At 36.9% G+C, this 26,494-nt stretch overlaps 1 protein-coding gene across 8 annotated transcripts in view; it reads left to right on the top strand.

Annotated features, from left to right (window-relative positions):
* LOC133518719 (protein lin-10-like) overlaps positions 1-26,494 on the top strand; it is a 247,449-nt gene that overhangs the window by 178,095 nt on the left and 42,860 nt on the right. For all 8 annotated transcript variants that reach the window (XM_061852393.1, XM_061852391.1, XM_061852388.1 and 5 more), the window contains one exon: positions 19,312-19,340. The gene's annotated coding sequence lies outside the window, so the exon portion shown is untranslated. The remainder of the gene's footprint in view (positions 1-19,311; positions 19,341-26,494) is intronic.

Raw genomic sequence — 26,494 nt, 5'->3', positions numbered from 1 at the left:
ATAGACAGATAGAATAGATAGAATACTCTTGGCACTTGGCACACCTCAGTAAAATATACAGCTTAAAGAAAAAACAATTGATGAATGATAAAGCCAGACAACAGGCGGTCTTATCGCTAAAGAGCCAGACAGCTTATGGGAAGAGCCTGAAGGGACCACTTAAAAAACGCATTAGTGAAACATGTGGTAATTTTTCCATACAAACGTTCTAGACATTTTCCTTTCTGGATTTTGGCCCTAAATTAATACTTTAGGGTTCCGTACATCGAAAAGAAAAAACGGACACCTTATAGGATCACTTTGTTGTCCGTCCGTCCATCTGTCTGTCTGTCAAGATCCTTTTTCTCAGGAACGCGTGGAGTTATCAAGCTGGAATTTATATCAAATACTCCGGTCTAGTGTCCCTTGGAGCTTTGAAAAAATCAAACTTCTAAGCCAACGCAATCAAAAGATACAGCCGTTTATGCCGCAAATTTTCGACACTCGCAAGGTAATCAAAACCTACAGGGCAGGTACTTCCCGTGAACTCAGAATCTTGAAATTTGGTACGAAGCAACGTGTTATACTAAAACAGATAAAGGAAAAAATGCGAGAACCGTAAATTTTTAGTTAGGAACATCATATAATAAAAATATTTGTAATAATTGATAGCTCGATTGTTGTGATGGGTGAAATTTTACTTATATACCTACAGGTTTGTACGGAAACCTCGGTGCGCGAGTCCGACTCGGTTTTTTTATATGAATTCAATTACCAATACTTGTGTCTGTCCGTTTTGCTTTTTTGATATTCCTGTTGTTTATAACAACTAGGTTACTTAAAAAAGCGCTAAAAACAGTCAAATAAATGCACCGTAAACAGACGCCGCATACAAAATGCACATCAATAAACGCAAAATCAAAACGGTCAGACACTGATAATTTCTTTCTTATTCCGTTCCCAAAATTTCGTTACGATTGGTTGAGTTTTGGAGGAAGGAAATGTCGAGAACGGAACTTCGGTTTCTGAGATATTTACGCAGGATTTTTCGCTTAAACTGCAGTTATCCTTATCGCGCTAATTTTAGAAGCCGCCGGCGTCAGCGCGACGGAGATATTTACCTAAAATTCTCAAATTGAAAAAGGGGTTCAACTGGTATTTCCTCTTAAACAATTAAATCGTATTAGCGTTATGAAACAACGCGCCCAGAAATCTGCATTTACTGGTGCCGGCAAACTTCTTGAACATGTGACCTTGTCTTTATATGCCCATCTCTGTCGCACAAATAATGATAGAATTAAACAAACTCAAAGTCAAGGTCACTGTACGAAACACATACCGGAATTGGTTTACACAATGTCCCGGTAGATGGCGCTGTTACTTCCGTCAACTAGCGAACGTTAGTTCAACGTAGTTGCATAAGCTGTTAAACTTTTTTTGCATTTTTTGAGGATTTGTCTAGAGATTGGTACTCATAGAACAAATATACGTCTGTTTATAATTAAACTCGGTGTTTGTTCTTGCTTCCCCTTCGAGATCCTAATGCAAAATTGTACATGGTCCCTCGAATCGGATAGCCTTCAAGCCAATTTGTAGTGGCGTTTTTGGTAGTCTGTGCGAAGTACCACTTCGTGTCCCGTGCTTAGCAGTGGTCCGCTACTTCAAAGGCCACATCACATGTTCAAGAAGTTTGCCTGTACCTATACATAACCTTGTCATCTGAACATCACCTGTCAAGCAAAATCTTGCAGCCCCCAGCTACAAGGCAAAGCCGTCTTTGTGGCCCTCATAAAAAGGGTAAGAATGGCTGTTTTAGAGAATGGTAGCTATAATTTTAATGCCTAATGATCAAGTTACTTTTGATGCTAACATTGCTGACTGTACGCATACTTCGTAAAGACGGGCCTTACGGGCAGCAAGAATCCGGCACACTGGCGAACACACGAATGCGAGCCAATCGTGCAGTTCACCGTAACTAGTTTCTACCAATCGCGCGCGTGCTGCGAACTCATCAACCAATCGCGTTGTGCCATTCCACTGTTGCGCACGAAACGAGAATGTTCGGTCGGAGTTATATGAACAGCCCTATCTTTACTTTCGAAATCGTTCATTGTACCTAGTTATGTTGCGGTTTTGAATGATTCACGGTTAGTTTCACTAGACTTAAATCGACCGGGATATAAGCTGCTTATATACCGTTCGATTTAAGTCTAGTTATGTTGATCAAGTTTACAATGAAAATGGCAGCTCAGTAGCTAATTTAATCTGTCAGGCAAATACCCTGCCGACAGAATTTCACTTAATTTCCATTGAATCCCTAAATGTTCCCGATAATCCTGGAATGATCTAATAATCCTCATCCAACGATGTCTCGAAATCACTTTTAAACATTTAATCTTCACTGAGAACCGATTTCCTGTTCACGAAGTTTTTATATTGGTCTGTGGTATCGTTCATAATATAATATAACCTCTAGATTTCATTTAAAAAAAAAAGAGAATAAACTTGCTCATCGCTCCCTTGAATTTCTAATTATAAAAAATATAATTGCATTGACACATAAAATCATATTAATATAAAATTATCATTTATATAAAAATATTCTTAGGAGTATCTATTGGAATATTGAATAATACTGTCTGACCTTCATATCATCAAGAAAAGAATGTACTCCCATCTTAAAGTCCGGCAACGCAATCCCTCTGATGTTTCAGGTGTCCATGGGTGACGATGAATGCTTTCCATCAGCAGACGGATCGCCGTCTGCTCGTTTGCCTCCTGTATCATTAAAAAAAAACAATAGACACGTGAATTATTAGTACCTAATATTTATCTGGGCTTCATGCATGAAAAATATTTTTCATTTTATCCACATGTGGGGCAAAGTAATCAGATGTAAATAAAAATTCATAAAAACTATACAAGTAAGCCAAAATAAAATTGTAAAAATATCATTTCACTACAACTTTTTAACTCCTACTACAAAAATCTACAAAGAAACAAAATTAATGTCACTCAATTATATCACTACAAAACATGCATACGTCAGAAAAATATTAAATAAACATATTCATACACAAATATCATTCACAAAAAAGTCCCAAATACAAGAACGACTAACTAGGCGCGCAAATGTGTGCGCAAAAGTGCCTCTTGCCACTTGTGTTGTAAAAATATAACTAGTTGTTAGTTTATAAACAAACGTAGTAATTAGCGTTAAGGTAGTTTTTTACGCACCGCTGTGCTCCTGTCCCGCGCCAGCGTCACCAGTGTTGAGTCACCAATCCTATGTTATACCTACTTCATAATTGTAATACCTACATAAAAATTGGCCATGCCGGGACGGTAGGACAGTGCAAAATTATGTACCTTTTTATAAGTATAACGAGCGAGCTCATCGCCAACAAACTGTCTCGCAGTTTGGCGAATATTTTGTTTTGTAGTACACATATTTTATATTTTAATGTTATAATAAAAAAATAATAATAATAATATTCGTCTCCGATCACCTAGAACTAATTACGGCAAAAGGAATATTTTGTACGAAGGAGCTAAAATATATAACAGATTGCCAAGTGATGTTAAGGACATAAAATCACAGTCATTATTTAAAAAAGTTCTCAAACATCACATCCTTAATCGCTTTTCAAGTATACTCGTAGATATCTAATTGCTGTAAGTAGTACCTTATTACTATTGCTATCGTATGCACACGTAATAAGTCCCGCGCCATGACAATATTAACCGGCTGATAAGCGTCATCCGCATCCATCTACCTCCAACCTAAAATAAGCCTTACCCTCATTCTCATTGCCTAACTTTGTTATGATAAAATATATTATATTTTTTATAAGAAATTGTAAATAGTTCTCTGCATGTTACTGTGTAAGCTACTGTAAAATGTAATTTGTATTTCTCATATCAAGTGAATTGTATTCTGTTTGAGAAATAAAAAAAATGTCTTAAACCGTAAAAAAATTCATGCATGAAGCTAATTCCCAGATACCTACTAAAACAATATTTGAAACTATTTCTACGGCGGCAAAATAACTTATTTAGTTGTTACTATCTAAAAATTTAACAGTTGAATACACAGTTGCACTGTATTGTATTTTAAAACTGCTGCACTGATGAATCTATTACTTGAATGCTGCTGGAGTTATTTAATTAACAGAGTTTAGAACTGGACCACAACTAAAATAAAGTTTAGTTTATTATGTATTTTTGCCTATTGATAGCTTAGTTTAGTGTAGGGGTTGGCAAATCACGGCTTTATGGATCGAGGCTCTTCAAGATAATAATCAGTAATAATCACTTCATGTCTCTTTGACATTCCTACAACAGATGATTTCTATTGGAGTTTATTCTTCATAAGTTCTCCGACCCCTGGCCCAGTGTATCGTCTCACAAATCGTGATTCTGCACTCACTGATATTGGACATTTTCATTACGATCGCGATGGAAGTGATCCTGCTTCCGTCTAAAGAATATCGCTGTATGGCGCGCTCATATGGGGTAGTCATTGTATGTAACAGCGACAAAGCCTTTGGTTAAGGCCGTCTTCTGGCGTTCATGGCGATAAATAAAAGAAAAAGATATTTTCAAGAGTCTTTTTTACGATTTCAATTCATAAAATTAGACTCGTGATAGCTATTTATACCTATAGACTGACAGCAACACTCTTAAGATGGGGATAACGCAAAATGTTACTCTATATGTCTGGTTTTTATACTTACATTTTAATCTAGGACAAATGCGATGAAAAACTTCAAACGGAAACTATTGCAAAGGCATACTTACTCCAACCAAAATCTTAAATGGTTAAAGTTTAAATGGTTAAAGTCCCGCGCACGCTCCGGTTGTGGAATGAGCTACCTGCCGAGGTTTTCCCGAGGGTCTACAGTATGAGGTTCTTCAAAAAAGGAGTGTACAGATTTTTAAAGGGTTGGCAACGCGCATGTAACACCTCTGGAGTTGCAGGCGTCCATAGGCTACGGTGACTGCTTACCATCAGGCGGGCCGTATGCTTGCTTGCCACCGTCGTGGTATAAAAATAAAAAAAAGTTGGCTGCATAGGAAATAATCATGGAAACATATGTCTAATTGACATTTTGCGTCTTCTTTAAACCGAAAAATCTCCCGATGGGTATGCCAGATATATAAACAAACAAATAAATATTATAGGACATTATTACACAGATTGACTAAGTCCCGCAGTAAGTATATATGTATTTAGATTCTTATTATTCTTGTTATAAATAAATATTGGCTTGCCTATACGAAACTTGAGACATCAAATAGTAAATAAGGAAACACGAAAAACACAAATAAGATAGAATGTCTATTGAGTAAACACTCTCAGCAGAATGAGCAGAATATAAAACATTTCCAATATTTCCTGCTGTCATGATATGGGCTTTTAAATATAAAAGATGAAGACTTCCAAAAGAAATTAAGTATAACATTATGGTTCTTGTTAATTAGTGATACCTACCTTATTGCTGAGCTTTATTTTATTTCTCATAATGATGACGACAAACAATTGTACGGCCCTCCTTTTTGTAAGAATACATCCAGGGGCGAAGAATGCCCTGTAGGCTACAGCTACAGGGCATTCTTCGCCCCTGGATATTACGACAAGCTTCCTTACAAATAGCCTAAAAAAAATATTAAAAATTTCAACAAAAAAAGAAAACCTACTTCAAAAAAGATAAAATAAAGTATCCTATTTTAGTATGCACGATGCCCGTGAGCATTGCGAGAGATTTTAACAGTATATTTCTGATCAAACTTTTTTTTAATTCGCCTAATTTCTGAGTTAAAGGCACTAAAAACATCATTTTTTACTTAGTGCAAAACGCCTTTTTGATGGCGATGTTGCCACTATGGGACCTTGATTAAATATCCTTATTGATATATGTCAAAAACTGGACATTTTTTCCTTCATTTGGCCTCAGAAATGCGTAGTTAAAATCTCACGGGTTCCTCGTGGGCATGGGCACCTTGTATGCGTTACCAAATGATATGTTTGAAAATCGGTTTTGATTTGAATCTGCCCTTGCAAATATAGTTTGCTTTCCATGTGACACCTTCTTGACGTTTGCCCTTGATTAAAATTTATGAAAATTCAATATAAAAACTACACGTTTACGTAAACCCCCTCTTAGGAGCGGTTGTGAGCTGAGAACACCCGAACAATTGGGACAATTGGGTGAAATACCATTGATTTTACCGTTATTGGCTACTTGTTTAAAGCCTACCTACGAACACAATCAGCAGATAGGCTTCGTTAATGGTAGATTTATTCATTAGGGTGGAATTGGGAGTAAGTGTGGGCCCTTTTCAATAAGGAGTGTTGTTGGAGCTAAAACCAAAGACGATTATTTACAGAAAAGATTTATTTTTCTATTCCATCATCAGAATTTTGCTTTTAATTGAAACATTGTTGTATATCCAAGAACAAACATAATAATAATTCCGGAAAATATTAAGTTTTTCGTCATAATACATTTCGCATTTCAGTAATAAAAAATATGTTTAAATTTTACGTTTAAAAAACTCGGATTTCACATTTTTGCATTAATTTCGTGTTGTTTTACGTGTTTGTTTATTGAATATTATAAAATATTGTTCATACATGTAGCCCATTGTTCTTCTGCGAATTCACCCGTGTTCGTTAAGCCATTGTAATAGCACACAAGTACCTCGACCTTTGCTTGCCCTTCCTTGTCGGATATTATCGGGAATTTGTTAAGCCGGAAGCTGATTGAGACCCATTTGAGATCACTTCAGCTTATGCATATTAATTTTACGCGCCTATTTTTACTAATACAAATACGTTTATTTCATACGTATTTTTATTTTTGGAGGTTTAGAGTGTAAAAGTAGGCTGATTTTTACTCACCCAGTCTGTTAGTTTTTTTTATACCACGTCGGTGGCAATCAAGCATACGGCCCGCCTGATGGTAAGCAGTATCCGTAGCCTATGTACGCCTGCAACTCCAGACGTGTCATATGCGCGTTGCCGACCCTAAACCCGCCCCCCCCTCGTTGAGCTCTGGCAACCTTATTCACCGGCAGGAACACAACACTATGAGTAGGGTCTAGTGTTATTTGGCTGCTGTTTTCTGTAAGGTGGAGGTACTTCCCCAGTTGGGCTCTGCTCTAGATCTGGAATGACATCCACTGGCTGTGCCCTACCACACAAAGCGAGATGACATTCGCAATGCCCATACGTCTCTTTTGGACGTAGTTTAAGGACGTACCCGGGTCCAAGTCTGGTCTCTCCGGGTCTCTTCGGATCTCTTTAAAGTAATACTTTCACTGGTTTGTCAAAGGCGAATGGTGGCAGGCGACTAGCCGCGGGAATAATATGCCCTGTTCCAATATTTGGGCAAAGTTGCACGCGGCTTTAACATCGTTGTTAACCGAGCTTTATAGTTATGACGTCATTAAACTCCTTTATGGACTTGGAATGCTCGGCTTTACCGACGTAAAGGCAAAGAGAATTTTAAATAGAGGTGTATTGTCAAAGAAAACTTTGTAGCCACGTAAATTTACTGCCATATTTCGACACATGATTAAAACTTTTAGACTGATATTTGATATGTGTCAAATTTGATAAATATAGTCTGTCAAGCCATTTTCGTCAGTAGAATAAGCAGAAAATTACAAGAAATGTAGCCGCGAAGGGTTATCATCCCATAGAAGATTTGAATTTTGAGCGTTTTTCTACTGACAAAGTTGTTTGACAGACTATATCAAAAAGTGGCGGCATCTAATAGATCAAAGGCCAAAGTTATAGCGACATCGTTTCGAACGATGGAACCATAAGCTTTAGGTTGTGCCCGGTAAGATGGCGCCACTTTTTGATATTTGACTTTAACACATATCAGTGTTAGAATAAGGATCAAAGTTAAATGGCGTTCTAAAAGTTTTAATCATGCGTTGAATTTACTGTTGCTATAAAGGTTTCTTCTACAATCCACCTCTACTATTAGAAGTACTAGAACAAATTAAATTATTTTTAGAAAGTATTTTATCTCATTAATAATAATATTTTATTTTATTTCAGTTTATAATCCACTTCTATTTCAAATCCTCTTTGGTAAAGGCGACAATGACAGTTCAGCATACGTTGAGTCCATGATACTGCCTTTTATGACGACCACGACTCTAAACGTAGGAGTAAGTACCTTCTCCATCTAAAATGGTGTTAAGAGTGAACCCGCCACCAAAAGCAGCTACCCTTCAAAGTTACGGGATCATTTAAAAACGAAATGTTTCTCTCTTTCCCTATTTAACCAATATTTAACTAGATTTTGTTATGACGTTTACCATGACATCCCTATTTGTTCGTTGATGGTGCATACTTTAACTGTACAGTCAGCGTCAAATACTTTGTAGCAACCAAAGTAGCCAAATAGTTCGGTACACCATATATTTAATATGGTGTACCGAACTTTTTGGCCACTTTGACTGCTACAAAGTATTTGACGCTGACTGTACTTTACCGTGCTTCACAGCTTAATGAATTAGCCCCGTTGGCGCGGAGCCTCCATTTTCGGGTAATGAGCAGTGGCTATATGGCTCAATACGAACTGTTTGTTCGCAAACAATGTGTATGGGTTCATTCGCGATATTACAGCCTATATTCTCGGTGTTGCTAAATCTGTAGAGCAATTTCGTTCTAAACCCTTTGGTACTTTTAACACGCTTTTATACAACTTGCAATGTATGAAAATACAAAAATATAAACTCGAATTACCCCCCCAAAACTTAGACTAATTTACGAATTTACTAATACTTTGGATACGTAGTGACGTATGCAAAGAAGTTGAAATCGTTCCTTGCTGAAAAAGCATTTTATTTCGTAACCGATTTTCTCACTGATAGTTTTATTAAGTAAGATGTTAGTTATAATCTCCTAAAATTAGAACGCTAGTTTAAGAATTGAATTGTTTGAATCTAACGAAATAACGGTAATTTTTCTATAAAATTCCATTTCGGGAGAAAACGTTTTCCACTAACTAAATCTTAATCAATCACTTTGATTTTGATGTCGATCGCTTCAGAATAATAGGTTTCGCTTTAACAAAAAAACAAAGTGCCGGCAGAAGTGAAAAATAAAATAAAAATGCCTTTAAAATCCAATTTTCTAAACCTTTGAGTTAAGGAGTCTTAATAATAAAATTTAAATGCCTTTTATTTCTTCCAAGTAGTTACAATGTCAACATAATTTGAAATTGGAAGGAATATACAATTATGATAAGTAGTTAAAAATGCTATTAATGTAAATTAAATTTAAAATTGATATTTTAAATAACACTAAGCATATTCCTACGAAGCAAAAACCCCTTCTCGGGTATAGGCCTCCTCCAGACAGCGGTCATAAGTAAAAAAAAATGTAACAAATCTATGCACAAAATCTAAATGCTTAATATGAAATTTGGCTAGCTTTTCACGGGGTCTAAGTCTTGTGTTTTTAGACGCTTTTATTTAGCTTCACTTTATATGTTTGTGATTCGAATCTTATTATTTATTGTTGTGTGTGTGATGAGCTATTATAAAAAACCGGCCAAGTGCGAGTCGGACTCGCCAATTACAAAATAAACGTTTTTAGGTGCAGTAGGTTCAGAAAACTGAGTTTTTAAAAAGTCGTAGCGCCTTTTTAGATCACAATTTCACAATATGGCTGCCATAAATTGAATTTGCCATCTTAAGGCCTTTCTCAAGAGACTGTATCGATTCGAATCCTTTTTGACTTACGCTTGATAGAAAAAAGCGGCCAAGTGCGAGTCGGACTCGCCCATAAAAGGTTCCGTACCATTTATGACGTATTAAAAAAACTACTTACTAGATCTCGTTCAAACCAATTTTCGGCGGAAGTTTGCATGGTAATGTACATCACATATTATTTTTAGTTTTATCATTCTCTTATTTTAGAAGTTACAGGAGGGGGGGGGGGGGTACACATTTTACCACTTTGGAAGTGTCTGTCGTGCAAACTATTCAGTTTAGAAAAAAAAAATATTAGTACGTCAATATCATTAAGACCTATCCATAGATACCCCACACGGGTTTCCCCACACATATGGGTTTGATGAAAAAAATAAATTCGAGTTTCAGTTCTAAGTATGGGGAACCCCCAAAATTTATTGTTTTTATTTTTGTGTCAAAATCTTAATGCGGTTCATAGAATACATCTACTTACTAAGTTTGAAAAGTATAGTTCTTATAGTTTCTGAAAAAAGTGGCTGTGACATAAACGGACAGACAGACAGACGGACATGACGAATCCATAAGGGTTCCGTTTTTTGCCATTTGGCTACGGAACCCTAAAAACGACAATTACGAGGTTTTTGCTAAAAACACAATAATTTCCCCAGAGACTTATTTTAGCTTAAATACGCCTTCCTTACCTTAAACAGTCCAAGTTGCACCCAACTCCCACTAGATGCCGCTGCGCTTTGCCCCAAAACATTTGGCTGACATTCCTTTGTTTATTCCTCTATTGTTCTTAATTCAAAAAGGCTCACTGCTCACTGACCCACTTGTGTGTCCGTGCACTAAATAGTCCTTTAGAGTTTTTAGCTGGAATTTTGAGCTTTGTTGTGTAGAGGTAGATAAGTTTTTAGATTAGTAATGCAAAAACAAGGTATGTATTATTTTGAAACAGTTATTTCCGAGACAAGTTCTTCTAGGGCCGTTGCATACCGTGTCTTTTTAACGCGTTAAGGACGCGCGTTTTTGAAGCGCGCGTCGACGGCGTGTTTTTCACTCCATGAAGCAGTTTATTTGCGTTTGTCGCGATACAAATGCGCGCTTGTATCGATACAAACGCGCGTTGACCGCGCGTGTTGCAAGCGCGTTAGAAGCGTGTCTGTATCGCTACACACGTGTGTCGACGGCGCGTTTGTATCGCTACACTGCATCGATGTAGGTGTGCTGTGCAAAGGTCTATAAGCTGCGTCTGCCTTGCGTTCGAATCGCGTTTGTATCGATAAAAACGCGTGTTGACGGCACGTTAACGCGGGGTGCTAAGGGCCTATGCCCTTAGACCCAAACTCGTATTGTAATGATTTATGTAGCAGTATAAAATAGTCCTATGTTTTATATAAAAGTTACTGACAAAAAATCGTTTTATGACTTTAATGAGATGTAAGATTATTATTGTGATTTGTGGGCCTTATAATTGCCACGTCGACTAAACAGTGATCTATTGTGCCAGTTGAATCTAGGAAATTTCGTATTCTTTGGGCCGTAATGTTCTGTACCTCATCATAAGATTGTAGTACTTGCCGCCCTAAGTAGGTCATTAGTGGTCCGCAGGAACAGAGAATGTGCATTACAACCTCCTCTGACTCCTGACAGGACCTCGGCGGCATCTTGTTTCTTTCCAGTTTGAAACATGTGTTTGTTCAACTTTCAGTAACCCGTATACAAATATGTATACGCGGTGAAGCTAAATAATAAAATAACCCTCTTAATTCATAAAACTTTCCAGGTCTAATTTAGTTAAATTATGTTTTATCCCTTTCTTACAAATACATAAGTCGAAACGTCAGATAAAGACAAACGATTAATAGCTAATTAAGGCCAGCAACGCGTTTATGAACAGAGCCCTTATATGAACATGTTCTAATTTCAAATCACACCATCTCGACCACTTAAATTTTAACGAAAGCTAACGGATGCCATCACGGGGATCCCGTACGTAAATTGCGTGCGAATTTTAAAATTAACAGGCCGTAAATATAAATTGCCGTCGTTTGGGCGAAGTTTGCAAATTATTCGCGAAATGTACTTAGAATAATAAAATAAAACCTAGGTGTGTCCTGGTGACGCAAAGGATCATTTTGTCACAGTATCTATATATAATAGACTCGTTCTTTCACTTACTCCGTTGGCTCTGCGACCCAAAATGAGACTTGGCCGGTCATGTGCTACTTCTCACCAATTGTTGACTCGAAGTTCGCGTAGATCCGCCTCAATCATGTCGCTCCAGCGATACCTGGATCTTTCACATGAAAATTACTTATTATTATAGCGATAGGAATGGAGATGATCATATTTTACCTAAATTGTTTAAGACTGTCCGCTAGCTGGCGCGGGTGCACGGAGCGGGCGAACGCGCGCGTGGTCCATTGTAGGTAAAATCTGTCGCACGCGTTCAAGAGTTAGCGTTGCATACCACATGGCCTAGCTAATATGCCAATCGTTTGCGCCATAGCTTATGTCTCTGTCTTGACATTCTTTCTTAGTAATTGACATTTAAATGAATATAATTTAATTTCGTTTATACTTTATTTTTTGATTGTGATGGATTATTATTGTTAATTTATCTTACTTCTTCTTCTTCCTCGCGTTGTCCCGGCATTTTGCCACGGCTCATGAGAGCCTAGGGTCCGCTTGACAACTAATCCCAAGATTTGGCGTAGGCACTAGTTTTTACGAAAGCGACTGCCATCTGACCTTCCAACCCAGAGGGTAAACTAGGCCTTGTTAGGATTAGTCCGGTTTCCTCACGATGTTTAACTTCACCGAAAAGCGACTGGTAAATATCAAATGATACGTACATAAGTTCCAAAAAATTCATTGGTACGAGCCGGGGTTTGAACCCGCGACCTCCGGATTGCAAGTCGCACGCTCTTACCGCTAGGCCACCAGCGCTTCTGGCCACCAGCGCTTCTTAATTTATCTTAGGTACTTATAGACTACAATTCTTAATTATTAATTTTGACATTACCAGTGGTGTAATGTTCGATAAAAATGTATTTGCATGCATTGTATAATATTTTTAACTGCAAATAAATATTGATTGATTGATTGTCGCACTAATATGGAAGCGTGGTGGAGAGACATCGCCGTTTCGTTCGCCACGGCGTATTCAATTGACATCTTGGATAGGCCCCCTGGTATGCAGGGTAAGTTGGCAAATACTTTGATAGCCCAGCCTGTGCAAGTGTTGAGTAAACGTCCTAATTTCATAGAAGTTTGACGTTTAAAGTAACACTTGTACTGTCTGGACTGTCAAAATCGCTGCCAACTTATATTGGTCTGACTCTAGCTAGTAAACCAAAAGGTGTATTGCTCAGATTTACTTGCCAAAATTAATCTAGCGGCTCTATGAGCAGCTATGGCTCCGCGATTTTGAATATTTCCAAGAACTGAGTCGACAAAAAAATATCATCGAACCTGCTTATGAAATTTCACGATAATCGGCTGAGAATTGCGACCTGTAGAGGAGAACATCCGGACATACGAAAGGATTTGTACCTAAGCTGAAAAGGAGACCTACGTTAACGCTCGGTCAACAACTGAAAAACAAACAATTTATTTCATAAACATTGGATTTATTAATTATTCCAGATTGAACTATATGATAATAAACTTCATCAACCTAACCCTTTCCCTTATTGCCTTGATAGACTAGTTAGGCAAAACCAAACTGTAAAAACAGGTTATCACGTCATAAAATGTTTTCTACCTACTTATATAAAAACCTAGGTCCCAATTATATTGTACATAAGTATATTAATAAAATACAAATAACCCTTTTTACTTTTGCCCAGTCCTGATGGACTTGTTAGGCGAAACCGAAGTAAAAACATACCTAATTACATCATAAAACGCTTTTAATGTGTGGTCCCGAATTTTCATTACCCACACAATCGTCCCCGCGCGGCTACAAACGCCGTGAACAAACATCAGACAAACACTCAGAGAGCTCAGCATCATTACTGTCCGAAAACGGAATGGAATGGATGGAAATCATAAATTAACTTCTTCCATCCTTGGATCCATGGAAATTAACTAATTGAGACTGTTAAATTTTTATGAATATTTGGCTTTGTTTTCAGACATTATCAGAAATATACTGCTACTTATCTGTAAAACACGGGGAATCTGATATTCGTCTCATTGTGACCAAACGAGCGACTAATCTGCACCAAAAAGGCTGTACTCCCAAGTCCCACAAAGTACTTAACATGAGCGATCTCCGTTAACTGCTTCATTTAAAGGGTTTAACAGTTGAAGGCAGGTAAGTGCTTCTCCGTTATTAACACACGCAAATGTTTGCTTTGTGATGGCTGTTTTTACACTTAGCAAGTACGCGTCTCAACAAAATCAATATTAACTAACAATGTGCCAAAGAGAATTTTCAAAAATTGCGTAGTTACTATGAATTGTATAGAACATTTTATGGGAATTTTAGGGGTTATTTTTTATTGCCAAACCTTCTGGCAGTTAGTTTCGATTTATGGCAATGAGTGATGTAAACGCAAAAGAAATAATCGTCAACAGTTAAGAACATTGAGAAATATTCCCTATACTGAAATTTCTGGAAACTTTTATAAGGAAATTCTGATGCAAATTCATCGCCAGCGCCAGTGGGCTACATTGACTTAGGGTTAGCAATCGGGATCCACGGATCTTCCCATACATTTCGGGTTAGCAATATCCGGATCCACGGATCTTCCCATACATTTCAGATTCGTCGTGCAAACATAGGCTACAAAATAAAAAAGATATAGGGATATAAACAACAGTAGGGATAGCATTACTTTACTTATTACTCAACTCAGCGACCCAAAAAGGATCTTGGCCTCGGCACAAGAGAACGCCACTCTGCCCTATTCTGTGTCACTTCACGCCAGTATTCCAAAGGCAGGTATTTTAGGGCGTCGTTACTCCAGCGGTACGAGTATCTTGGACGCCCAGACGGACGTTTCCCACCCGGGTGCCCCGCATACGCTCTTCTCACAGCACGATCCTCTTCCATCCTTTCTAGGTGACAAAGCCAGTGGAGTCTGGCGTTCATCTCGCCAATTATATTGGACATCGCATCCAGCTTAGAGGAGCTCCCTATTCTTCCAAAATACATAAATTTAATTGAAATATAGCATTACCATCATAAAATCATACGCCAAGCAACCCCATGCCAAAACATACTTTTTATTTATTCATTCCACCCCTCAGGCAAACTTGAGGCCTCATTACCACCCTTTATCTCAAATGTTATTTAAGAAACAAGTCGCAACAAGTCTGAGCCCCTAAATTGTGAAGGAAAAGATTTTTGGTTGTTTTTCCTTGAGTGATCTTTTTATCAAACTGGTTAATTTGAAATATCAAAGATGACGGAATTGAAATTAAATATATTCTTTGTTTTTGTTTCTTGTCATTGTGTGAGCTGTCAAAAACATGAATAATTATACCTCTGGCATCAAATGATGATCCCCATGTCATTTTTATATAGATGTTTCTATAATAATCTGCAATATTTTACGATGTGAATATTATAGGTCACACTGAGGAACTTTCACGAAAATTATAATTAAATTATTTTCGTTGTCTTGTTTTTTGTACCCTTAAATTGGGTACTTGGCACATGTTGAATATTATAACAAAATTTAGTTAAATGGATAGAAAATGAGCCATCCATTATAAAAAAGTGGAATTAAAAAAATATATTGAGATTATAAAAAATTACAAGGCTCCAGATACTCAAAAAAATATTTTTTTTTTACTTTCAAAAATAGAAAAGAAAATGGTACCATTCGATTCCTTACATTTTATTGAAAAATAAATTGTATCACAACTATACACATAAACGTAATATTACAGGCTCAAAATTGCGATTTCCTTTATCTTCCATACATTTAGGACAGACTTATGTGATGTGACGTCACATCACATTATCATTTTGTTAGAGGCGTTTCAATCGTCGAGTGCGAGCGTCAGACTTTAACTCTCATTTCTGACCTTTGCATTGCTTAAATGCCATGAGTCCTATATAGACATTTGATCCTCAGGAAAATCAAGATCGTTTGACATTATTTACAAAAAACTGTCAAGTAGCCACTTGTGACGGAGTGGAGCTTTTTGTATGATAGGTTAAATTTAGTTTAATAAAAAAACATCCAATAGCACGCGACATTTATTTATTTATTTGATTAAAGACAAAAATACTATTACATGGAAATCATACCAGAAAAAAGGTGTTGCCTTACATCTAATGAGGTAGTCCTGTTTTTAGGGTTCCGTAGTCAACTAGGAACCCTTATAGTTTCGCCATGTCCGTCTGTCTGTCTGCCTGTCCGAGACTTTGCTCCGTGGTCGTTAGTGCTAGAAAGCTGAAATTGGGCATGGATATATAAATCAATAAAGCCGACAAAGTCGTATAATAAAATATTAAAATTTAATTTTTTTAGGGTACATCCCCTACACGTAAAGTGGGGGTGAAATTTTTTTTCGCTTCAACCCTAGAGTGTGGGGTATCGTTGGAAAGGTCTTTCAAAACTAATAGAGGTTTTCAAGAAACATTTTTTGATAAAGTGAATATATTCGGAGATAATCGCTCCGAAAGAAAAAAAAATGTGTCCCCCCCCTCTAACTTTTGAACCATAGGTCCAAAAAATATGAAAAAAATCGTGGAAGTAGAGCTTAAGAAAGACATTAAATGAAAACTATAACGGACATGATCAGTTTAGCTGTTTTTGAGTTATCGCAAAAAGTTTTCCCTTCATAGACTTACTTTAATTAGGTACTGATTATGCAAATTTGCCTATATGTTTAACTCGGGTGAAAGGTACCGTTTCATCCCTTGGTTAACAATTTACTATATTTTAAGCTCCAGTTTAGCTTATTGTGACGGAAGAGTAACTACGGAACCCTACACTGAGCGTGGCCCGACATGCTCTTGGCCGGTTATTTATTCATATATATTGGTAGTGATGAAATAGTAATGACAAATCCAAGTTTTCCACCTCGAAAGCCCTTCGGATCATTGTGTGTATAATATACAGTACAGCGCAAATTACAACAACTGAAAAAAGTTTTTTAATCGATTTTCATGTACTATTCAATGATCCCAAGGGCTTTTGAGTTGGAAAACTTGTATTTGTTATTACCATTTCATCACTACCTACATATTAAAAAACAGAACTACTTCATTTGATGTTAGGTAAAATGTACCAATTCAAATGAGCCATACAAGCTTGACAGAGCGGTCAGAACAAGTCAACGAAAAGAATTTTGACCCACCTATACAGTAATCTACTAAGTGCGAACATTACACAATTGCTACTTATCCGCGACATAATCTTTACAATTTATCGTTGTGTTACCAGCCTAACATCCAATACAACAGAACCCCTAGTGTACATTTATTCGATAGCGTGACGTGACGTACGCGTTTGCGTTACATTTTGTATGCGATTTAGAAACAGCGCGCCAAGCGGGACGTTTTGGAAACTCAAAATCCCATACAAAATGAGACTTAACGCAAACGCGTACGTCACGTCGCTGTCGAATAAATTTACACAACTGCGGGTCTACTGCACAAGTCTGCGTGTATACAATATTTATGATCACAAATTCAACGTTTAGTGGAGTGTGAAATCCGGCCAAATTTGCAAAGCGCGGCATATGAAAGAATTTCAAACGCAAACGGAATAGAAATACGCTTTTATTTGCAGTTGAGTGACACAGTTCCTTATCCTTGAAGGCCCCGTCGTAGGCTCGTGTTCTTCTCTCACTCTCTCTGCGTAAGCATAAGCGAGAGAGATGTGCGTGCTCAAGACCGCGGATATCATGCCTTTGAATTTTAATTTGTTGTAAGGAACAAAAATGTAATTGATGAGTAAAGTAATCCCTCAAAAATCTAATTGCACATTTTTAGAGGGTATTCTCATACATTAAAAAAAAAAACAACGGGTTGCACTCCGGGATTGCTGGCAGAAGTGAAAACTTAAATATTAACGTTGTGCATTTTTGAAATTTTGGAGAAATTCAGTAGTTTTATAAAAAGAGATAATTCTCTATTTTATCCACGTAAATAAATTTGAGTGTGTTTTGAAATGTGATTTTTAGTATTAATATATGTATGTATAACATATACAGAGTAATTCATGAATCGTGAGCAGGACTACAACCTACACAGTCTGTAAATGATAATGAATCGTTCACCATCATATTAAGTAAAGCAATCACGCTTCTTTTCTTTTATTTAACTTTTTGGTAAGGAAAAATTTGAGTAGCTACAATCATAGACACCCAACAACACAAAGATACAATACAACACAATTAACAAAGATTAAACCTCTTTAACCGTTATGACAGCACTTTGATTATGAAGAATATTTATGTCACACTTGAATGAGACACGATTTTTCAAAAGTAACCAGGCTTCGATGACATTCAATTTGCACGTCACCATGATGTCACGTGTCCGTCTTACGAATTTTCAATCTGACGGTCACGTGACACCTGACGCGAGTTTAACATATTTTCTCCATCACAACAAATGCAAAGCTTTCACTTCAAAAAAAGTTACAATTTAAATTATTATTAATTAAAATATATTACACTAACCTAAGCTAAGATTAAAAAGATGTAAGTGAAACTTTACTCCTACAATAGCATAGCTATAATAATAACCTTTAGCTTTCATGCATATCGTTAAAAAAATTAAGTGCATTTTAGATAACTGCTGCCACCTATGGGACGGCAAATATCAGCTGGCGGCCCTGGATTCGATAGAACGCCGGGCTCATAGACTCTTTGGCGATGACCCGTCTATCAAGTCAAAATTACAGAGCCTTGAGCATCGCCGTCGAGTCGCTAGCCTATCGGTGTTCTATCGGATACATTTCGGGTAATGCGCACAGGAACTGCACGACCTGATCCCACCTTCCCCTTTCCATCATCGGACATCCAGGCGTGGGGAGCGAATGCACCCGTTCGTAGTAAACGTTCCATTTGTTCGCACGAATCGGTTTGCCTCCTCTTTGTTGGTACGGACGGCTAAAGCATGGAATGAGCTCCCGCCATCTGTATTCCCTGATAAATATGACCTCGGTCTCTTTAAAGCAAGAGTGAATAGGCTACTACTGAACCGGTGAGCTCCATCTTAGGCTCTGTCTTCACTTTCCATCAGGTGTGACTAGAGCCAATCGCTGATCAGTTTTTTAATAAATAAATAAAAAAAGATCTATGTTCATGATTTTTTTTCTATCGAGCGATAATCAAAAAATCTGGATTCGAATCGATGAAGTCACTAGAGACAAGCCTCAAGATTGCTAATGAAATTTTTGGCAACCGTATTGTGATTTTAATAAAAACGGTACGATTTTTCTAAAACTTAACTCTGTTCTCTGAACCTGCGGCACCATAACGTGTAAAGATTCTTGCGTATTCTTATGTTCCTTGGGGTTGCAATGACTTGGCTGGTTGTTCTTCAACCAACTAATTGGCTGACTAATTTAACCCGTTGGCTGCGACATATATGCCAGAGTCACATTATTAATGCACATTTTTATTTTGTTCCAGGTGTAACGCAGAAGGAATGTTGAAAAAAGGTACGTAAATAACAAAAGCTAATATATAAATACAAAAAATATTGGAAACTTTAGTTCGACTTAGTCCTTGGTTGGGGGGGGGGGGGCGGTGTAAAAAATATTTCCTCTTCGAGCGTAAACAATTTAATCCCTCAATACGCTCTCTCAGGATTTTATTATTTCTACAATCCTTCGCTTCGTTCTAGATTCAATGTACGCCCTCAATCTGTCATATGTATATACGTAAATATGTCATGTCGCATGTCATTTACATACAAAAAGCCATACATTTGACGTGCCCCTCCTCCGCAAAAATCGGCAGACTGTTTTGTACAGAAAATTACAGACAAGGCGTCTCCAGTTGTTAAATCCTCCAAGCTCCCCTAAACTCTGCGAAATTGTTTTTTTTTCTACACTACGTCGGTGCCAAACAAGCATAGGGCCCGCCTGATGGTAAGCAGTCTCCGTAGCCTATGTACGCCTGCAAAACCTGAGGAGTTACACGCCCGTTGCCGACCCTAACACTCCGCACCCTCGTTGAGCTCTGGCTTACTCGTATTCACCGGCAGGAACACAACACTATGAGTAGGGTCTAGTGTTATTTGGCTGCGGTTTTCTGTAAGGTGGAGGTACTTCCCCAGTTGGGCTCTGCTCTAAATCTGGAATGACAACCGCTGTGCTGTGCCCTGCCACACAGCGAGATGACATTCACAGTGCCCATACCTCTCTTTTGGATGTAGTTTAAAGGGTCCGGGAATTATTTTTAGGTCATAGTTTTAAGATGTTCTCGTTGTCTATATATCCTTTTATTCACAAAGGGTAGTCTTATAAACTTACCAGGAAAGGTACCCAACTGTCCGGTTCCGATTTGATTTATATTTATATATGTTATAGAGTAGTCTAAAATAACGGACAGGTATTTTTTTTAGCTGCCCAAACTCAACCTATTGGGAGAAATTGTCCTCCAAAGTACTAAAAAGTTACTAAATTTTCTAACTCCTATAGAAAGTGATGCTCGAGCAACTTGCTAGTTAATGGCTTGTTTGAGTATATGTTTGAGAACAGGAATAAATAATGTACACGTGTTTTGTTATATCTGCTTAAACTCAAGTTTTCCTAAAAAAACACCCGTCTGTATGTGTAACTTTAGCGATAAGATATTATAAAACTTCGAATGTCGATTTTTTTAGGAAAAAATGAGTTTAAGCAGATATAACAAAACACGTGCTCATTATTTTTTGCTGCTTTCAAACATATACTCAAACCATAAACATATAAACAAGCCATTAACTAGCAAGTTGCTGGAGCATCACTTTCTATAGGAGTTAGAAGATTTAGTAACTTTTTAGTACTTTGGAGGACAATTTATCCCAATAGGTTGAGTTTGGACAGCTAAAAAAAAATACGTGACCGTTATTTTAGACTACTCTATAACATATATAAATATGAATCAAATCGGAACCGGACAGTTGGGTACCTTTCCTTGTTAATAACTTAACCGAATACGTGTCAAACATTATATGAACGTATAAATTAATGCACGTGCCCAAACTCCAGTAATTAAAAGTACTTGAACTTTTGTTCAAGTTTATTGTAATTGTATCGTTTTATAAATCCTTGAGCCCATAATTTTCCTGCTCGTTCTTGAAGGGAGCTTTATTTTCTTGCGTTAATAGGTTAGTGTTAAATAAATCAAGCTCAAATTCAACTGTTAAGAGGAAATACCAGCTGAGTCGAAGAAGAAGGCGGAATGAAAATGTATGCACGAAAAGTCGGACTTCCATACACAATTTGAATTTCGCGCTTATTTCTACTGACAAAGTAAGTTTGCCAGAGTATATATTAAGACAAAGACAAATTTACACTTCGCAGATACACTAATTAACCGAAATATATAAAATAATTAGACGTCAAGCAAACAACACAAATATAAACTCAACACAAAGAAACATTTCAAACTGTTGAGGTCTATTCGTACTTTAACAATCGGAACAACTGAAAATGAACATATAGGTTTGAAAAGCTCCTTATTCAGGCCGGAATAAACACGAAACCCAAATTTAAGACAAAAAAATGTATGAAAATTCCTATTGAGTTACGGAAAATTTCATACATCCACTTGAGTTGCTGATAGAATTGACTTTTGCATGATTTTGAAAAAATAGCATCCTTTGAAATATATTGTGTTTCACTCTGTAGCAAAGTTTTTGTGACCCTCGTGCCTTGAAACCCACGCAATACTCAAGATTCCACTTAACGAAACTCGCTATGCTCTCATGATTCAGTTTTGGAATCTTTCGCTTGCTCGGATATCAATATTGCCCACTTGTAAAACAACTATTATTCAGGCAGGCCTAGTAGCAAACACTCGATTCGACAGTCAATTAAGTAAATTAAGTTTGTATTTTCTACGTCATTTAAATCATCATTGTAATTTGTACACAAGTTAAATCTTTTAATGTTCGAATTGGCTCCTAGTCTTTTTCATGACAAAACATACAATTTGACTGTCACCCGTTGACGTACGTAATGACCGTACATCGTGATCAATACTCATACATAAATAATTTATACGAACTAATATTTATTTAAGTCTGTATAATAATATGTATCTACATACATATTATTATACAGACTTACTTACTTAAGGTACCTACACCGTGTAGTGTAGGTACCAAACCTACACGGTAAAACAGGTCCGGTGTTTAGGAGGTTTGGTACCGTTTCCCGTTATTTTATACCGGGAGGTCGATTCTAATTTAATAATTTGTATTGGTTTTGATATGACCTTGACGAATGTCTCGGTGAGTGGCCCTCATATTATGATGAATACATAAATTGGGCGAACGTAGGTCAAGTTAGGTTAGGTGTAAAGTTTGTGAAGTTGGGGCTTGTAGAGTTAGAAGCTTGGCTCTACAGAGATCTGATAATTTTTTGAGAGTGCGAAACTTATGGCGTCTTGGCAACATTTTACATGAAAATGTTATGTCGGGTTATCATTGTACAGAATAGGGAACTCTATCTAAGTATTCGGCAAATATCGAATTCTGACGTAAAAAAACAGACAACAAAATACAAATCTGCCCAAATAACCTTCTTCGTCATCAGTTAACGTTAAAGAAATCTAAAACAATAATTCTTTCTTTCGAGTTTTCTGCTTTGTTTGAAGTTACAAAATACGACGCCACGACCTTTTCCATTTTTGACCTTTAAATGTGAACTTTTGTGTTGGCAATTAGCTAAGGGTCACGGAAACTAGGGTGGTGTGCAAACATTAGTCGGGAAAATTTTGCACAGAACAAAAAAATGTGAATTGTTAGGATTAGTGTATACTAAGTGTGCTCTCGTTTTAATAGGCAAATACACACACTTGTTAAAAAAAAACATATCTAAGTACGCGTAAGCTATTTAAATGGTCCTGGCAACCTTGATAGATATGCATAACAATTTTTGCGATGGTAAATACGTATACCAACAACGTCTTTCATCAACAGACAGAACTTTTCCTGACAAAAGAGTGTTTGAAAAAATGAAATCTGATGCCATGATTTTATAACTATTTATGACTAAAATGATCCTATATGATGTTATGTCACATCATTAGCGCGCGTTCAACGTAGCCGTCTGTAAATATACAAGGTGCCCGTGAGCATTGCGAGGCATTTTAACTAAGCATTCCTGGTAATATTTAGAAACTAAAATGTCGTATACAATTTTCTCGATTAGGCCTAGTTTCAGAGATAATTAAATGTTTTTCGAAATCATTATTTCGTCATAAGTCGTAACAAAACACATTTTTGACTGCGGTATTGCCACTTTGAGGTATAGTCTGGACATACCTATTGATTAAAATCGAAAAATTAAAAAATGTATTATAGAGGCTACCCCCAAATAAAAAAAAACTTTTTAGTTAATTTTAGGTTGTGTTTATCAATAAAAATGACGTTTTATGTACAGGAGTGTTCAAAAAAATGGGAAAAAAAAACTAAAAAAAGAAAAAAAATTTTTTGGCGAATTTCAAAAAAACTCATATAACATTTTTTCCTTCTGTTGCCATGAGGATTGCACTGTTAAAATCTCTCGCAATGGTCACGGGCACCTTGTATAACCTACATTTTATCGACTGAATATTTTCAGATCTCTATATTCGTCCTTACGCTACTCCGTTTGAATAGCTGACGAGACGCCGCCGGAACGCGCTAATGATGTAAACGACATCAAGGAGTTATACCCAACTAAATAGTTGCACAATAGTAAAAAGACATGGGCTTGGGTTGTTTTGTATAGATCGTATCATTCGCGACGACGCGTGACTCGTATTGCCATGTTTATAAAGGTTAGATTTGACAAATCTGCGCGTCATCGTTGATGACACGAACTATAATAACTTAATTAATATAAGTTGTTAATTGAACTTATTGCTATAAAAAAAAAATTATACTACGTCGGTGGCAAACAAGCATACGGCCCGCCTGATGGTAAGCAGTCTCCGTAGCCTATGTACGCCTGCAACTCCAGAGGAGCTACATGTGCGTTGCCGACCCTAGCATCCCCCCCCCCTCTCGTTGATTTCTGCAATTTATGAATCTTATTTTATCTACCTGTAACTTATATTAGTCATGTAAGCCTGACCTGCAGAGGTATCATGGTCGCATTTTTATCACCTGTCATGTCATGCATCACTTTCGCACTTACATACTTGTTAGAACGTGACAGACATGGTGACAAATGATAAAGAGCCGACCATCTTAGCCCCAACTGTAATTTAAATTATCAATAAACTATGAGTATGACTAGTATGATTATATTTTTAAGTTTCGAATTAAGTTTTGAAGCTTTATCTCACGACAAAAATGACAACATCGACCGAACGCAAAGCCAACAATCATTTACATTACATTACAATGAGGAATTTGAATTCGAATGAACACGGTCTAAATTTGAGCCTGTCGTATGTGACGAACTTGTTCTAATTTAACTTCCATAATCCAGGCAAACATAACTGTTTTACAAGACAAGTTAAATATAAGCTTGTAAAATAGTGCGGATAAGCTACAGCCGGTCATATCCTTCAATCCAATTATTTAGTTCTGATGTTGAGTGTCATTAGCGCGCCTTCAACGCCTCCATCTTTCAAAGGATAACCGCAGAATAAATAATAATACTACGTACAGAAGGTTCGCTGTATAATTCAATTCAATTCAATTCAATATTTATTTGCAACCAAAGTAGATTACAGTAGACAAATGCAACTTAATAGGTACATACATATCTACTAGGACCCGGATAGGGCTTAGCAAAATACAGAATATTCCTAATCTAGATTTCATACATACATAATTCATTTATATTTTTAGGTAAACTAAAATTATTCGTTAAAACTCATATAAATCAAAATGAATGACGTACAATTCAATAAAACCCTTGTGTAGGTATACCAAACGTGCCTAAACGTTGCCGATTGGACATATTATATATACTAATCGGTCAGCATTTATGTCATTGTTTCTGCAACCAGCCGCGAATGCTGCGATGCATTGTATACTTGCTTTAGAATTATTTTTATTGCGACACCAGATCTGATGCAGGCTGCGCGGCGTGGAGTGATTTACGCCTTCGCAGTATAACCACTGGATATTTTCAAACGTCTATCTATCTTCGTATATCTGTTTGAATAGCCGATGAGCAGACGTTAACGCCGCCGGAACGCGCTAATGATGCGAAACGACATCAATGGCTTGTATCTAAATACTTGCATAAACCAAAAGGGCTATCTAGGCTATAAAGATCTGAGAGCTTTATCTCACGACTTGGAGAAGAACGAGAAATTCTAGTTCGAATGTGACGTGGCTCCTATTTAACTCTCAAAATATACATCTAACAGGATACTTGAAATAAAAGCTTATTATATTAAATAGTGTGGGTAAGAAGCGATAGCCAATCATGTCCCTCAGCGATATGTAGTTATAAAACTGTCTGATATTGTGTCACATCATTACTGTATTGACCCCAAATTCAGCTATTATTTATATTGCATTAATTAGGAGTAAAATAAAATTGGGCTCTGTAATCTGGACCTCTCATGAAAAATCTTACACCTTGCTCCTAGAAAAGCTACAGAAAGCTTTTCTCGTTTTCTTGTATATAAAATTTACAGATATTACCTCTTTTTAAACCAACCAATTTTTACTGGGTATGCTAGGCTTTAACTCGCTAGAGATAAGGCGTAATGTCAACTTAATATCTGCTGCATCTCGAATATCAAGAGGAGAGTCGGACTTGGTGGCGAAGACGACCGACTCGACTACCTTATATGTTCCCGACAATTACTTACGTAGTCATTGCCTTCCTAGCGAATGAAAGCTTTTACACAATACATAAAGATAGATAGATAAATTCTTTATTCATACCCACAACATACATGGCATTAACATCAGAACAACACAAAAAAAATGGAAATTAAAAACATGGAAAACTTAACTTAATAAAAAAAAAATACATAATTAATACGCCATGTGTCGTGGCACAGAAAAGGCGCTGACTCAGCATGGTGATGCGGTAAGCCATATTGCTATTCTGCTTCTGCCACACCAGTACTCTCCAATCCTCTGCTCCCGGACACTTCTCAACAATTTCTTACTTTCCGCACCTGACTGCGACTTGTTTGCCAACAAACATTATAAACTTTATAAAGATTATTTACGTTTTTGTGTTATCTATAATTGTCATATTCATCATATAATTTTATTACTTTACCTTTATTATTACATATTTCATTGTACAGCTCATTGGCGCCCCTAGCTGTAATTGTAATGTACCTGAATAAATATCAAATGTAAACATAAATTTGTGCCTAATTAAGTTTCATTTTAAGGCTTTTAATGTTTTGTAGCATTGCCTGTAAACATTTTTCAATGTGGTGTTAGATAAAAAAAATTCTATGTCTATGTCTAAATATCAGTTTACTAGCGCGCGCTCAACGCCATCGTCTTTCAATGTATAACCTATATTTCAATTTCGTTTATTTCACATATCTTATCGACTGAATATTTCCAAACGAAATCTTATCTGATCTTATCGACTGAATATTTCCAAACGTCTGTACAAGTTTTGAATACGTCGACGTCGCCGGAACGCGCTAATGATGCGAGACGACATCAGGGGGTTGTAAATAA

Source organism: Cydia pomonella, chromosome 6 (assembly GCF_033807575.1).
Source record: "Cydia pomonella isolate Wapato2018A chromosome 6, ilCydPomo1, whole genome shotgun sequence".
Taxonomy (NCBI): domain Eukaryota; kingdom Metazoa; phylum Arthropoda; class Insecta; order Lepidoptera; family Tortricidae; genus Cydia; species Cydia pomonella.
Note: the sequence above shows the minus strand (reverse complement) of the source record. Positions and strands in the feature narration are given on the sequence as shown.